The 15,812-nt window shown below is 36.6% G+C and overlaps 1 pseudogene; it reads left to right on the plus strand.

Annotated features, from left to right (window-relative positions):
• The first annotated feature begins 5,890 nt into the window (after window positions 1-5,890).
• Window positions 5,891-14,671, plus strand: LOC127410228 (serine/threonine-protein kinase Nek2-like; annotated as a pseudogene).
• The last annotated feature ends 1,141 nt before the right edge of the window (window positions 14,672-15,812 follow it).

Below are 15,812 nucleotides of genomic sequence, written 5' to 3' on the forward strand. Positions count from 1 at the left end.
CTAGGAAGTGTAATCATGATTGCCAAGGAGACTGCAGATGTCAAGATGTTCTCACCCAAAACCAGTTAGATCGCTTCAGAAGTCATAGATTTAACCAATGGAGTCTTATGGATTACTTTTATGCTGCCTTTGTGCTTTTTTAAGCTTTTAAAGTTTTCGACCCAATTCACTTTCATTGTACGGACCAGCGGAGTTGATATAGTCTTCAAAAAACCTTTGTTTGTGAGTAAATGATGAGAGTTTTCATTTTTGGGTGAACTATCCCTTTAATTTTGCTCTGTGAAATTAAAATTAGCCTCAACTGCATTTAATAACAATAATAATAATAGTAATAATTATTATTATTATGTGTATTGCTCTTTATGTTCAAAGGTATGGCTAGAATTGGCCTTTTTTCCTAATAAGATAAAAACTGGTGGTGTCCTGTGACTTTTTTTTTTTTTTTTTTTTTTAAGCTATAAAGAGACAAACCCCATGTTCTTTGAAAGAATATACACTGCCTTGCCAAAAAAAAAAAAAAAAAAAATTGCATACTCTAATATTTCATTGGACCCCCTTTAGCTTTGATTACGGGGCGCATTTGTCATGGCATTGTTTAGACAACCTTATGCAACATCACAACATTTATTTCCATCCAGAGTTGCATTAATTTTTGGCCGAGATCTTGTATTGATGATGGGAGAGTTGAAACACTCAGCAAAGTCTTCTCCAGCACATCCCAAATACTTTCAGTGGGGTTAAGTTCAGGACTCTGTGGTGGCCAATTCATGTGTGAAAATGATTCCTCATGCTCCCTGAACCACCCTTTCACAATTTGAGCCCGATGAATCTTGGCATTGTCATCCTGGAATATGCCCTTGCCGTCAGGGAGGAAAAAAAATCCATTGATGGGATAACCTGTTCATTCAGTATATTCAGGTAGTCAGCTAACTTCATTTTATTGCTGCATAACTTTGCTGAGCATAGACCTGACCAATTGAAGCAACCCCAGATCATAACACTGCCTCCAGAGGCTTGTACAGTGAGCACTATGCATGATGGGTACATCGCTTCATGCACTTCCCTTCTTACCCTGACACGCCCATCGCTTTAGAACGGGGTAAATCTGGACTCATCAGACCACATGACCTTCTTCCATTGCTCCACAGTCCAATCTTTATGCTCCCTAGAAAATTGAGGTTGTTTTTTTCCGATTAGCCTCACTAACAAGTGTCTGTCTTGTGGCCACACAGCTGTTTAGTCCCAATCTTGTAAGTTCTAGTGGCATTGTGTGTGTGAAAATGCTCTTACTTTCACTATTAAACATAGCCGTGAGTTCTACTGTCGATTTTACGATGTGACTTCAAGTGTTTTGGTGATCTCCGATCGAGATCATTCAAGATTTTTTTTTCCGACCACATTTCTTCCACGAAGCAGACGGTTCACCACCATCCTTCCAGGTTTTAATAATGCGTTGGGCAGTTCTTAACCCAATTCCAGTGATTTCAGCAATCTCCTTAGTGGTTTTCTTTGCTTGATGCAGGACAATAATTTGCCCCTTCTGAAACATAGTAACATATTTTCCACGAGCACGGGATATGTCTTCCGACATGATTGTTTAAGAAATGAGAAGCTACACACTGCATCACATAGGGTTAAAAGAATTATTGCCAGCTGAAACACATTAATCACTGCAATAATGATCCAATCATAGGCTCTTAAGTATCTGCTTATTTAAATCCAAACGGCGACTTTTTATTTTTTGGTCAGGCAGTGTATTAAAGGATTGTCTAACAAGATTATTATAGCATCAGTAGCTAGTTTTAAATGCATCAAATGTTCTTGTCCTTCTCAAATGTGTCTAATAATTAAAATCATAGGACAGTGTCATAATTTTACAATTTGAAGTATACAGAAAGAATATATTTTTTACTTTAAAATGTAAAATTCTGACAACCAGAAACCCTGATTGCACATGCACATCTCCCAGACATCTATTTAATGTGTGTGTTTACATCTGGAATGCGTAGTTTTTAGGTCCTTTGCTCATCTGCAATATGTTTATAAGACGTTTTCTCTTGAATGTCAGTAAGACATTAAGTAGATGTCTTTGAGACGTTTATGATTTAGAATGTTGGCAAATCTGATCTTTTTAAGATGTTTAGCAGATATAATTAGAATGTGATGCTTTCCAGACGAAACGCTCTTAAACAGACATCTTGGAGATGTGCGTGTGCTGTCTGGGAACTAACATCAAACATCCTTTAGGAATGGTAATCTCATTCCATTTTCTTAATGTTTACACAGAGTAATGTTGACTGCATTTATCAAGCACAACAATTCAGCCCTTGTACCCAAGTTATTGAAAGAAAAATGAGCCAACTAATATTTTAATGAATTATTTTAGGATTTAATATTTATATAGCCCTAATTTTTATGTTTGTGTGTTTGCAAATTTCCTTTCAAGTCAGTCCACTTGGCAGCCATCTTTGGAACCTACCTGGATAGCTATTTTCTATGTAAACAAGCAGCATAAAAGTTCAGCTCCTATCTTCTTGAATGGGGAAAGACCGAAATCTCCAAAACGGTTTGTCAAGATTATGATCAAAGAACATTTTTAAAATCAGCAGTAAAATCTGACAACAATGGTCTCATAAATTTTGATTCTTTAGCTCGGACCACGCTAAAAAATGCTATTGCTGCATCCCAATTCGCTACTATGCCCTTAAAGTGTGTACTCTTTGTGATGGAAAAGTCTCTACTTATAGCTAAAAGGTGTGCAAGAATTGGGATATACTATAACATCATAAAATCACATCTTGAAACCAAAAACCCCTCACGGTTGTTTTAAGCCAATAAGCAACTGCGCCACCAGGCTCCAAAGACTCCTCGCTCTAGCAAGAGTATTTTTGAAATACATCCAGAGACTATCTAGCCCAAGATGGAGCACTTGTTTTAAAATGAATGGGAGAAATTGGAACGACCAATATGGCGGATGTAGAAACCTTACAGGTAAAAGTCCCATGCTGCGTCCGAAACCGCGTACTATCGCAGTATGTACTGTATTTGATGAAGGATGCGATTATCTGCCAGCAAAACAGTACATTCTTTTAGGTATGCATGTGGGTAGTATGAATAGATTTTGGACATACTTCATCCGGGTATGTGGGCATTGTCTCGTGGCCTGAATATATGACATAAGAACATCAACCACGAAACTATCCGCTCAGGTTTCATTAAACAAGCACCATTTAAGCACAGGGAACAATGATCTTGGTATATATAGCATTTACAGTTGAGAAGGACTCGCGATTCACCGCTGTTCTTTTAAATCCAGCGTTTTGAACGTGACGTCGCCTCAGCGCCTGAGGGATTATGGGATCATAAAGTGTCCAGTCGATCCGCACTTCAGAATCTCGCCGGAAATAGTTGGTCATCCTGGTACTTCTCAATTACTGCTTCATGAATACTGTGGATTCGGACATACTACTTCATTGGCCTACTGCTTTTGGCACACTATATAGTAGGGAAGTATGGATATTCGGATGCAGCATCAATGTCCTTTTAGATACAGACATCACCTGTCAGTCAGCTCGAGAACGCACATGTGTATTAGCTGAACTAGCCTGAAAAATAGCGTTTTTTTACCATGGTCTGAGCTAAAGAAGCACAATTTATAATACAAGTGTTGTCAGATTGTACTGCCGATCTGAAATATGTTCTTTGACAGTAATCTTGACCAACCGTGTTTGGAGATTTTGGTCTTTCCCCATTCAAGTAGATAGGAGCTGCACTTTTATGCTGCTTGTATTCATAGAAAATAGCACTGCTCAAAATCCAAAGACGGCCTTCGAGTGCCTTGACTTGCCTTGAAAAGGACTTAGTTGGGACACAGGACATAATTCGAATCTCATATGCCATTTAAGGCAGACAGGGTGTGGATTGGGACGCAGGGCATTTTTCAGGCTGGTCCAGCTAATGGGCATGCTCATTCTCAAGTTGATTGACAGGTGATGTATGTGTATAAAAGGTGATTGGCTCTTTTACTTCAAAGGAATCCTTTTATACATCCGCCATATTGGGTGTTCAAATTTCACCCAATTCATTTTTATACAAGTGCTCCATCTTGAGAGCTAAATAGTCTGAGGTATTAGCCTACTAGAAAATAACAATCACACAAAATCAGTGTTTATACTATGGAGACATGTCCCAAATTTTGGTAGCAGGTTTGTAAAAATTGTAAACCTCTAATAGAATACTTGTAAAGTAAAAACTACAAATACAATATTTAGTTTGTCTTCCTGAGGTGGACAAACAACATTTTCTGAAGGTAAAGCACCACTTCCACTGATGAAAGGATGTTCAAAAAGATTAAAATATTGTTTAAAGGTGCTGCATGTGATTTTAACCATTCTACAACTTCGACAAGCTGAGCCGTTGGATTAGCCACACCTCCTTTTTCCAAAACTCTGCACTCAAAAGATACCAAATGAGCTTTATTGAGACCGACACAAGCAGAACCGGTTGTCTAAAGCAACAGCAGCAAAACAGCGCCCTCAACTGACGACTGTTATGAGCAACATGGCATAAAAATGGCATTATGCCTCAATATTTCACTGCAACTACAATACTATAAGAAAGTGCAAAATGATTGACAGGTCGAAAGCGTCATTGTCCGAGGACACTTTTATTGTTTGCTGTTTAAAGAGTCTCGACCTGTCACAGAGACCGGTGAGATATCTTACATACTATACTAAAACTCAACCAGTATGTAAAGATGTTAAAACAACTTGACAATTATACCCAGGGATTAATTCAATAATTATGAAAAATGTCTCTTCATGTGCTGTAGTTTTCAGCTTTTGATGGCACCAGTCAGTGAATGTTTTTAATACTACCTGTTTTGTATCTTTTACAAGTTTAGCTTGTAAAATTATCATTTGTAAATCATAAATAATAATAGCTCTAATAAAGAATCGGTTTGCAATTCTTATACACCCATTATAGAAATGCATATCTGTGACATTTAGTTGTTTTAAAAAAATATTTAGCATGTTTGTAAGTAAATAAATGCTATCAATAAACAGATAACTGCATCTGATATATTTATATATAGAAGAATAAAAACATAATTACCAAACTCATCCAATGGAGCCTTTGGGTGGAAACAAAAAAACAGAGCCCGTCTGAAGGGGTGTTTACAAGGTTAGCATTGAATAGCACTGTTGTGGTGGATGCCGTTCTTTTGAATGAATGTCTATGGAGTATATGCTTCAGTGTGCTGAATAAACTGTTTTTGTGAGAAAACAGATCATCATTTAATGAATTCACCGCCTATCCGCTAATCTTCAACATGTTTAACACTACACAATCGTTTTGGAGTGAACTGTGTGTGGAGTTTACTACGATAAAATTGCTGTTTTACAAGAGAAGTCGCAGATGATTTTGCGACAGGTAGATGTCAGTTTACGGCCCTCCCCATTCATTTGTATGGTATCTGCAAACGGTGACTTACTGTCGTAACACGCTAGTTGACCGTTACGCTCAATTTTATGGTAAAAACGCGGAGGTTGTAATCTTTCTAACAAAATCGCTTTCTTTTTATGAACTTTGCCCTTGCCACACCCAGACCTGACGACCACGACAGACCCACTGCTGTTACCAAGTGGACTAATAGTCAATGTGCAGCTTTTGAGTTCACAAACAAACAAAAAAAAAAAGTTACAGGTGCAGAGGTTTATGTACACACTGTACGTTTCTCATGATGAGTAATTCTGTGACAATAATAATTACATATGAATATGCGTCAGAATACTCCAATGAGGAAATGTTTTCAATAAACAATGCATTTGAAAGTGTGACGATGTTTGTCTGAAGTGTTCTGCTGCTTGCGTGATGCTATCTAAGACTGATGCTCACCATCGGCTGCGGATCTTATGGTTAATGCCAGAAAATTAAGAGGAAATCTGATGGAAAGGTCAATAAAATTCTTATCAAACGGATTATTTCAAAACACTTCCTGTATAAGCAATTAACGTGGCTATTTGTGCATTTGAGAAACTTGAAATATGAGTTTTTATTTGTCCACAAATTAAAATCTTGTCATTTAATCAGCCTCATGATATTTTAAACCTGTATGACATTTTTCCTCAGAACACAAAAGGTAACAGTTTCTGAAGAATACTCTGCCTGATTTTTATTTATTTATTTATTTTTTTGCAGGTCGAAATTTGAAGTCGCTAATTCCTTTTCACTTTCATTATATGGAAAACAGTGACCAGGATAATAGTATTGCATCTTTTTATTTTATTATTATTATTATTATTTTTATTATTTTATTCCCTCGTCATTTACTCACCCTCATGCCATCCCAGATGTGTATGACTTTCTTTCTTCTGCTGAACACAAACAAAGGTTTTTATAAGAATATTTCAGCTCTGTAGGTCCATACAATGCAAGTGAATGGTGACCAGACCTTTGTAGCTCCAAAAATCACATAAAGGCAACATAAAAGTAATCCATTGACTCCAGTGTTTAAATCCATGACTTCAGAAGTGATATGATAGTTGTGGGTGAGAAACAGATTAATATTTAAGTCCTTTGTTTACTCTAAATTTCCACTTTCACTTTCACATCTGAAAGGTAAAGATTTAGAGATAAAAAAGGACTTACATTTTGATCTGATCTGATCACAATTCACTTGCATTGTATGGACCTACAGAGCTGAAATATTTTTCTAAAACTCTTTGTGTTCTGTTGAAGAAAGAAAGTCCTACACATTTGGGATGGCATGAGGGTGAGTAAATGACGAGGGAATAAAAGCATGAATTAGAATACAAAATAGATTCTAACTAATTTTATTGCAATCGCTCACAAAATATAAAAGCAAGTGGCATCTGCAAAAAAAAAAAAAAAAAAAAAAAGATGCAATACTATTATCCTGGTCACTGTTTTTCCATATAATGAAAGCGAAAGGGAATTATGTCTGTCAAGCTCCAAAATGACAAAACAGCCCCATAAAAGTATCATAAAATGGTCCATACATTTTTGCTCTCCATTTCAAAGCTTCAGTGGAGGGAAAGATTATCAGTGAATAGTGACTTAAAAAAAAAAAATCAGGCAGAGTATTCTTCAAAAAATTGTTACCTTTTGTGTTCTGAGGAAAAATGTCATACAGGTTTGAAATATCATGAGGCTGATTAAATGACAAGATTTTAATTTGTGGACAAATAAAAACTCATATTTCAAGTTTCTCAAATGCACAAATAGCCACGTTAATTGCTTATACAGGAAGTGTTTTGAAATAATTCGTTTGGTAAGAATTTTATTGACCTTTCCATCAGATTTCCTCTTAATTTTCTGGCATTAACCATAAGATCCGCAGCCGATGGTGAGCATCAGTTTTGCGATGGCATGAGGGTGAGTAAATAATGAGATAATTTGCATTTTTGAGAGAACTATCCCTTTAAGGACATTTTGGGGTCACTGTAAATTATAAAATTTTAGTCATTGGTGCAATCATTTCAGCTGGTTATTTTGGATGGTATGATCTAGATTCTGGTATGGAAAGTGCTGGACCATGGCTGAGGCAGAGTAGCAGATGCTGGTGTTAGAGGTCAATCTGCTTCGTGAGCTGAAGCATCTAAATATTGTTCGATATTACGACTGAATTATAGACCGGACAAACACAACCTGGTATATCGTAATGGAGTACCACAAGGGCGGAGATCTCGCCAGCCTCATCAACAGATGCATCAAACAGAGGTACACTTGGAATAGTTCACCCAAACATTATTTACTCTGCCTCATAATTTTAAACCCATATGCTGTTATTTTTTCCTGAGATACAAAATGAGAATTTTTGAAGAATCTTTAGGCTGCTATTTTCCATTCAACAACCACAACGACTACAGTGACCATGTTTTGCAACTTGCAAGCTTCAAAGAATTTGCTGAAAAAATAGCATAAAAGTAGTCCATACGACTGTTCACTAATGATCTTCCACTTTGCCAAAGCTATGCGATAAAATTCAGGCCCAGTTCAAATATATTGGAAAGAGATTGGAGAACTGCAGCAGAGAGACAGTTTCCTTGAATAGCTGCTTAAATTTTGGTTTGTACCACAAACAATTGTTGTATATTATACAATTTTATAATATACTTTTATGGTGTTTTTTGGCGCATGACTGTGGCGATTTCCTAGTATGAACTGTACTTGTGTGGAAAATAGCTGCATATAAAACCATAATTACCAGAAAATTATGGTTTTCATCTCCCTGTATTATCACTATGGATTCACTATGAATATCATGGTTAAAATGTAGTTACTGTAGTAAAACCATGGTAAATATTTTGCGAGTCCGCTCAAAACTTATTGCGAGGGAATGCAAAAATTATTGCGAGGGCACGCTAAGCTATTTCAGAAAAAAAATTCCCACCCTGTCCTCTAAGGCTCTCCATAGTAATGATATCAGGGTGAGTAAATGACAGAATTTTTATTTTTGGGGTGAACTATTCCTTTAAGCCACTGTTATTTTGTTGTGTCAGAAATAATGTGTGATTGAGCAGCAATTCCTGAGCTTTACAACATTGTTTTTTCTTTTACACTTTCTTTGCAGATGATACTTAGAGGAAGAATTCATCCTGCGTGTTTTGGCGCAGTTGTCTCTGGCATTAAAAAAGAGTCATGACAGAAGTAATGGCAGCAGTACAGTTCTGCATCGTGACTTGAAACCCGCAAACATCTTCTTGGATGTCAAACAGAATGTAAAGCTTGGTGATTTTGGTTTGGCTCGGATACTCAACCATGACACAAGCTTTGCCAAAACATTTGTTGGAACTCCATATTACATGTCCCCTGTAAGTGTACTTCCAGCTCAACAATTGTCATTTTCTCTTAGATGTGGATTTTATGTTCCGTTTGTTGTGTTTATTGTGCTACATTCTATGAAGATTTAAGATTTTATTAAACATTTTTATTAAATGTAATAAATTATATATTTTAAATTGTATATAAATATTGATTTCTCATCTATATTATGTATACAGTTGCAATCAAAATTATTCAACCCCCCTGACCAGCAATACATTCTGGTGATGTGAATTAAAACACACCAACTAAAACCTCAGTAAACAGTCAAAGTAAGTTTTTATACACATTTGAGTGATTTTGAGAACAAAGAGTTCAGTTTACCCAAATTTTAGAATAAAAAATAACTAATTCTCTCCACAAATGTCATGTCAAAAATATTCAACCCCCAAAGTCAATCATTTGTGGAGCATCCTTTATCCTTAATAACAGCAAATAAATGTTTCAGGTAAGTGTTCTCAGGCTTCGGACACCACTCTATTAGAATTTCTACACATTTCTCATGAGCAAAATCTTCCAGCTCATTGACATTCTTTGGTTTCTGCGCTGCCACTGCTTCCTTGAAATCCCAACAAAGGTTTGCAATGGGATTTTAATGATGGACTGAAAGTGCCATTCAAGGACATTCCACGACCTATCCCTGATTTTGAGTTATTGTCTTGCTGGAAAGTCCAGTGATCACCGAGCTTCAATTTACACACTAAAGGCATCACATTTTTCATGCCAAAATGGCCCGATACCTGAAAGTATCCATGGTGTCAGTCACATGGTCAGGATAGCCGTTTCCTGCAACCGCAAAACACCCCCATAACAGGACTGACCCACCTCCATGCTTGAATGTGGGGATGGTGTCGTTCTTGTCATCACTTTGTCATCTTACTCCATACGTACTGCTGACCCATGGGTCTAAAACTCATTTTCAGTTTAGTGTCATACATCTATAAAACCTTCTTCCAGGACTCCACAGGTCTTTCCTAATTACTTCTTGAATATTCAGTCAACTGGAGTCAACATTTCCCTTGGTGAAGTTTTGCTTTCTTCCACACCCCAAGAAGGTTGCTGTTGTACCATATTTAAAAATGTATGAATGGTGCTGCCAACTTTGTCTATTGGAAATTGAAGTGCCTTGGAAATGTTCTTTTAGCCATGACCTTTCTCATGTAATGAAATATTCTCCTCTATTAGCTTTTGAGACAGCTTATTTTTAATTGCATTTTTTGCATAGAAATACATTTTTGCTTACAACGCTAAACTTACATTTTAAAACTTAAATAAGTGCCATTGCAGATTGATGACTTAATTTAGTTTTAAAATAATTACTTGTGTAGCCTTACATATTTAAGAAACAGCTACATGCAATAGGGGTTGAATAATTATGACATGTCTGTATTTTTAAAAAATCCTGCTATTTAGAAATATTAGGTTATATATTCACACTATGACTTTGAATGTGTCACTCAACTGATATAGATGTAAAGTTTAAAAATTCTGGGTCATCAGAAAAGCTTACCTTTTGTAAATCCTTACTGTCTTGGGGGGGTTGAATAATTTAGATTGCAACTGTATATAATCTGATAATGGTTCTGATGAGGATCAAAGGTATGCAGTGTCATATTTACACTGACAAATATTAGTGCACACAGCATGTTTTGCTTTTCGACCCAACCCTCCTTCAGAACACTCCTTAGGGGCTGGAATGAGTCCCACCTTTGCAAAAAAAATTTTCTTCAAGTGTTTCTCCGATGCATTTCAAAGCTTTGTTAAATGTTCATGTCTTGACATGCATATGAAAAGATTTGGAAGTGCCAAAGTTTCCTCATTAGATTTCTTTCTGTCAAGAATGTGCCGTAAAGTAAATATTCATATTTTTCTCCACATGAACAGATTAATCGTATGTCCTACAACAAAAAATCAGATATATTGTCATTGGGATGTTTACTCTATGAACTATGTGCTTTATTGTATGTGTTTTTTTTTTTTTTTTTAAATGTTTTATCTTTACTCTCACATTTTTAATGTGATTATACTGAACTCAAGTTACCTCCAAATTGGATGTGTGGTTACTGTCGAGATTCTTGAATCTTACAGTTTCGTCATAGGCATTCCTGAGCTTTTTGAAGTCCCCCGTTCACAGCATACAACCAAACAGAGTTGGCTGGAAAAATCAGAGAAGGGAAGTTTAGAAGAATCCCTTACCGATACTCCGAGGATCTGAACACATGCCTGTCGAGAATGCTTAACTTAAAGGTAAAACCATTTTGGCAGGAAGCCATATCATAGAGAAATCACTGGGAAAACCCACATGGCAACCTGCTAAAAGCTACTTGGAATGCCTTAGCAACATATTCTTCTGAAAATGTTTAAAATCTAGTTGTGATAATTTTTTAACAATTAATTATTCCATGAACAAACCTGTACAATGAATCTGGTAGGCACTCATGAATCTGCCCAACATTCTTGACTTTAACTACTGAATACATTCTCCTAAAAGTATTTTTTCTGTTGTCATTTGAAGCTCTTTTGGCCCAAACTGCATTGCTTTTCTCTGTTTTTAGGACTTCCAGAGGCCCTCGGTGGAGTCCATTCTGCAGAACAGCCTGATCTCAGGTTGTGTTGTCCAGGAGCAGAGGAGGTTGAAGGAGAAGCAGCGCCGCAGGTCAGTGGACAGAGAGCAGCCCAAATAGACAGAGTCTGTGCTTTTGGCAGAGCTGCGGCTGAAGGACCAGATTCTACGTGAGTGCAAGCAGACCCTCAAAGAGCGAGAGCAGCGACTAGAGCGTAAGTCCACTGTATTTATTTAGTTAAAGATTTTGGATGCTTGCAGGGTTTATACAGAAATGTCTTGACTTATTATTGAATAAATACAAAAAGGTGAAACATTACAAAAAACACACAAAGAGGGAATACATTAGGGGTGGGAATCACAAGGTTACTGGCAATACAATATTATATTGTTATCTAGGTCACAATACAATATGTTTGCAACTCTTTCTTTTTGGTGTATTGCAATATTTTACTCACTGTTTCTCATTCTTCATAGAATTTAAGAGAACTGTTACCAAATCACCAAATGCATTGTTAAATTAATATAAAAGTGCCTGAAATAGTTTAATCGTTTTTTTTTTTTGTTTTGTTTTTTTGTGAACATAAACTGTACTAACCCTCGAATAAGTCTTTTTACATTTGATTTTGACCTTTTAACCCTTGTGTTCTGTTTGTTGGTGCTGCTAACACCTTTTGTGATCCGGTCAAAAATGACCGGCCCTCTAAGATTGTTAATAAATCTCTCATATTGCATATATTATCACAAGATATTGCATTAGATCTTTTTTTTTAACTTCTTTTTTAATAATTTTGAAAGGTTTTGTACTACTTTTTTTGAACATATTTAATAAATATATATATACATACACACACAGTATACATTTTTTATTGATAGAAGGATTCATTAAACTGAGTTTATACTGGGCTAGTGTGGGGCACTCTAAAAACACTAGGTGTTATTATAAAGCTTAGGATCTGGACATTACAATGCTTATAGCTGATCCTACCAATTCATAAATGGTGCTTTTTAATTTGCTGACAAATTAGAACTGTTTTCTCATATTTTTCCAATTTGTTAATACAACAATTATATTCAGAGTTGGTAAAAACATAAAAAATATGAGATAGTCATGTGTTATATATATCGTTGGAAAGGTCTCAATTAGTAAAATGCAAATTTTTTCACTCAGAGGCAAAACTTTAGTGTCTTTTTGTCACATTTTTCCTTATTACTTCCTGAAACATACATATAACATAGACAATAACATATCGTAACTTACAGCAGATTATCCTGATTCAAACGAGCCCAAATGCAACATAATATGATGACGCAGATCTTGAAGTATTCCTCAAAGAGTGAACATGGAAAGACGGTGCACAAAAGGCGCTCTACACACGTCGTGTGCGTGCGCGCACACACATGTCCGAGGACTTTGTGTGGGCAAACATCCATATATGTGCTCTTCTGAAGGATTGGGATGCTCCCAAACACTTTCCTACACATAATGAAAAAAAAAAGAAGATCCAAAGCCAATTGAATCAATTAATGTTTTTAAATAATAGTTTTCTCAACTGATTGGTAGACAATATATTTTGGAGAAGATTAAAAGTGTAAAAACAGTAAATCAGGTTCAGCTCTCCTTTTCTCATTTTCAGACCCATGAAAATGAAATCCCCAACCTTTATAAAGCAGAAAAGGTCTTATGAATCCTCAGAATATTACATAGAACACAATGCATTGCAACTGATTGGTTTTGGTTAAAAAAAAAAAAAAAATATATATATATATATATATATATATATATATATATATATATATATATATATATATATATATATTATTGGTCTGAATGTAAAACAAAAAATGTGAAAATATTTTATTTCACTCACTGGAAGTTTCTTTTTTCTTTTCTTTCTTTCTTTTTTTTAATTTTTTTTTTTTTAAGGAAAATTAATTTCCCCTTTACTATTTCTTGTAGTGATTGTTAAAGGGTTACATTTTTGTATTGGCGGGATTTTCTTAATGGAATAATTCACCCAAAATTTTAATTCTCTCATTTACTCACCATTATGCCGTCTCAAACTCGTTTGATCTTCTTTCTTCTGTGGAACACTAATGAAGTTCAAAACTGTTGGAAGCACAGATCAAAGTGATTTCATTACTGCTTTGTTAAATTTCAGGGTATCTTAACTTTCCCTTTTGATGCAGAAAGGGAACAGGAGCTGTGTGTCAGAGAACAGCAATCAAATGAAAAGCTGACCAGGTAAATATACAGCCTTCTTTCTTAGCTGATCATGTGGCTGCATACATCATAGGAGGTTTTCCACTGAATGCCCTTACATTACTGGTGGGCTGCACAACTAGCCATAACCATTTTGTTGTTCTGTATGTCTTCCTAACAGAGCTGAGAGCTTGTTGAAGGCCTATAATTGAGCGCCAGCAGAGGATGCCATCTCTACTCAGTGACACAGGTATAAAACCATTTTGTGTAAGCATATAACCCCATTTAGATACTATACTGACAGCAAATTATCTGAAATCTTCATTTCTTCCTTATAAACCCGTGTATGAGATATCACTCTGTATTTCAACTGAAAATGAAGTTAACATCTCTCCAGGAAAGAAGAGGGTTCACTTTGCAGTTGATGGCAAGGAGAACGGCAAACCTGAGAGGAGAGCGTCTGCTAAATCTCAAGAACATGGTCTTGTGAAGAGGCACGTAGCCTGTACAACGAACAAGAGCAATTTACTACTGAAAACAATTATGTGGTCTATCAAGTGAAGAGGATTTTTAGCCGTTTATTTATTTGCTACAGCATTTGTACAGTACAGCAGGAAAAGTTCAATATCATTTCATGTGTTTTGAGATGGGACTTACACTTGTAAAAGTGAACATTTGTAATTAAAAAGTATATAAGTATTGTTTTGTTTCTAAAAATAATCAATCGTTTGCATTCAGAAGAACTTTATTTGTCGACTGGAGTTGTGTGGATTATTTTGATGCACCCTAAATATGCATTTTGGACCGTCAAAAAGTGGAGTACATTCACTTGCATTGTTTAAAGGAGGAGGCCTGAAATTAAATCCTAAAAGTCTTAAATTCTGTTTTGATGAAGAAAGAAACTCAGATACATCTTGGATGGGCTAAGGGTGAGTAAATTATCAGCAAATTTTCATTTTTGTGTGAACTATTCCTTTAAATGATAATGTGCTGCTTACCATTTCATAGATGTTTATTATTGAGACTTGTGTTCTATTTGGATTAAAGAAGTTATTTTATTGGCCTTTTTGTTTTATCAAAATAAATAAATAAATAAATAAATTCTCTCTCTCTCTCTCTCTCTCTCTCTCTCTATATATATATACACTATATTGCCAAAAGTATTCGCTCACCCATCCAAATAATTGAATTCAGGTGTTCCAATCACTTCCATGGCCACAGGTGTATAAAATGAAGCACCTAGGCATGCAGACTGCTTCTACAAACATTTGTAGAAGCAGTCTCAGGAGCTCAGTGAATTCCAGCGTGGTACTGTGTTAGGATGCCACCTGTGCATTTTCTGAAATTGCCTCGCTACTAAATATTCCACAGTCAACTGTCAGTGGTATTATAACAAAGTGGAAGCGATTGGGAATGACAGCAACTCAGCCACGAAGTGGTAGGCCACGTAAAATAACAGAGCGGGGTCAACGGATGCTGAGGTGCATAGTGCGCAGAGGTCGCCAACTTTCTGCAGAGTCAATCGCTACAGACCTCCAAAGTTCATGTGGCCTTCAGATTAGCTCAAGAACAGTGCGTAGAGAGCTTCATGGAATGAGTTTCCATGGCCGAGCAGCTGCATCCAAGCCATACATCACCAAGTGCAATGCAAAGCGTCGGATGCAGTGTTGTAAAGCACGCCGCCACTGGACTCTAGAGCAGTGGAGACGCGTTCTCTGGAGTGACGAATCACGCTTCTCCATCTGGCAATCTGATGGACAAGTCTGGGTTTGGCGGTTGCCAGGAGAACGGTACTTGTCTGACTGCATTGTGCCGACTGTGAAGTTTGGTGGGGGGGGGGATTATGGTGTGGGATTGTTTTTCAGGAGCTGGGCTTGGCCCCTTAGTTCCAGTGAAAGGAACTCTGAATGCTTCAGCATACCAAGAGATTTTGGACAATTCCATGCTCCCAACTTTGTGGGAACAGTTTGGGGATGGCCCCTTCCTGTTCCAACATGACTGCACACCAGTGCACAAAGCAAGGTCCATAAAGACATGGATGAGCGAGTTTGGTGTGGAAGAACTTGACTGGCCTGCACAGAGTCCTGACCTCAAACCGATAGAGCACCTTTGGGATGAATTAGAGCGAAGACAGCGAGCCAGGCCTTCTCGTCCAACATCAGTGTCTGACCTCACAAATGCGCTTCTGGAAGAATGGTC

The sequence above is a fragment of the Myxocyprinus asiaticus genome, chromosome 19 (assembly GCF_019703515.2).
Source record: "Myxocyprinus asiaticus isolate MX2 ecotype Aquarium Trade chromosome 19, UBuf_Myxa_2, whole genome shotgun sequence".
Lineage (NCBI taxonomy): Eukaryota > Metazoa > Chordata > Actinopteri > Cypriniformes > Catostomidae > Myxocyprinus > Myxocyprinus asiaticus.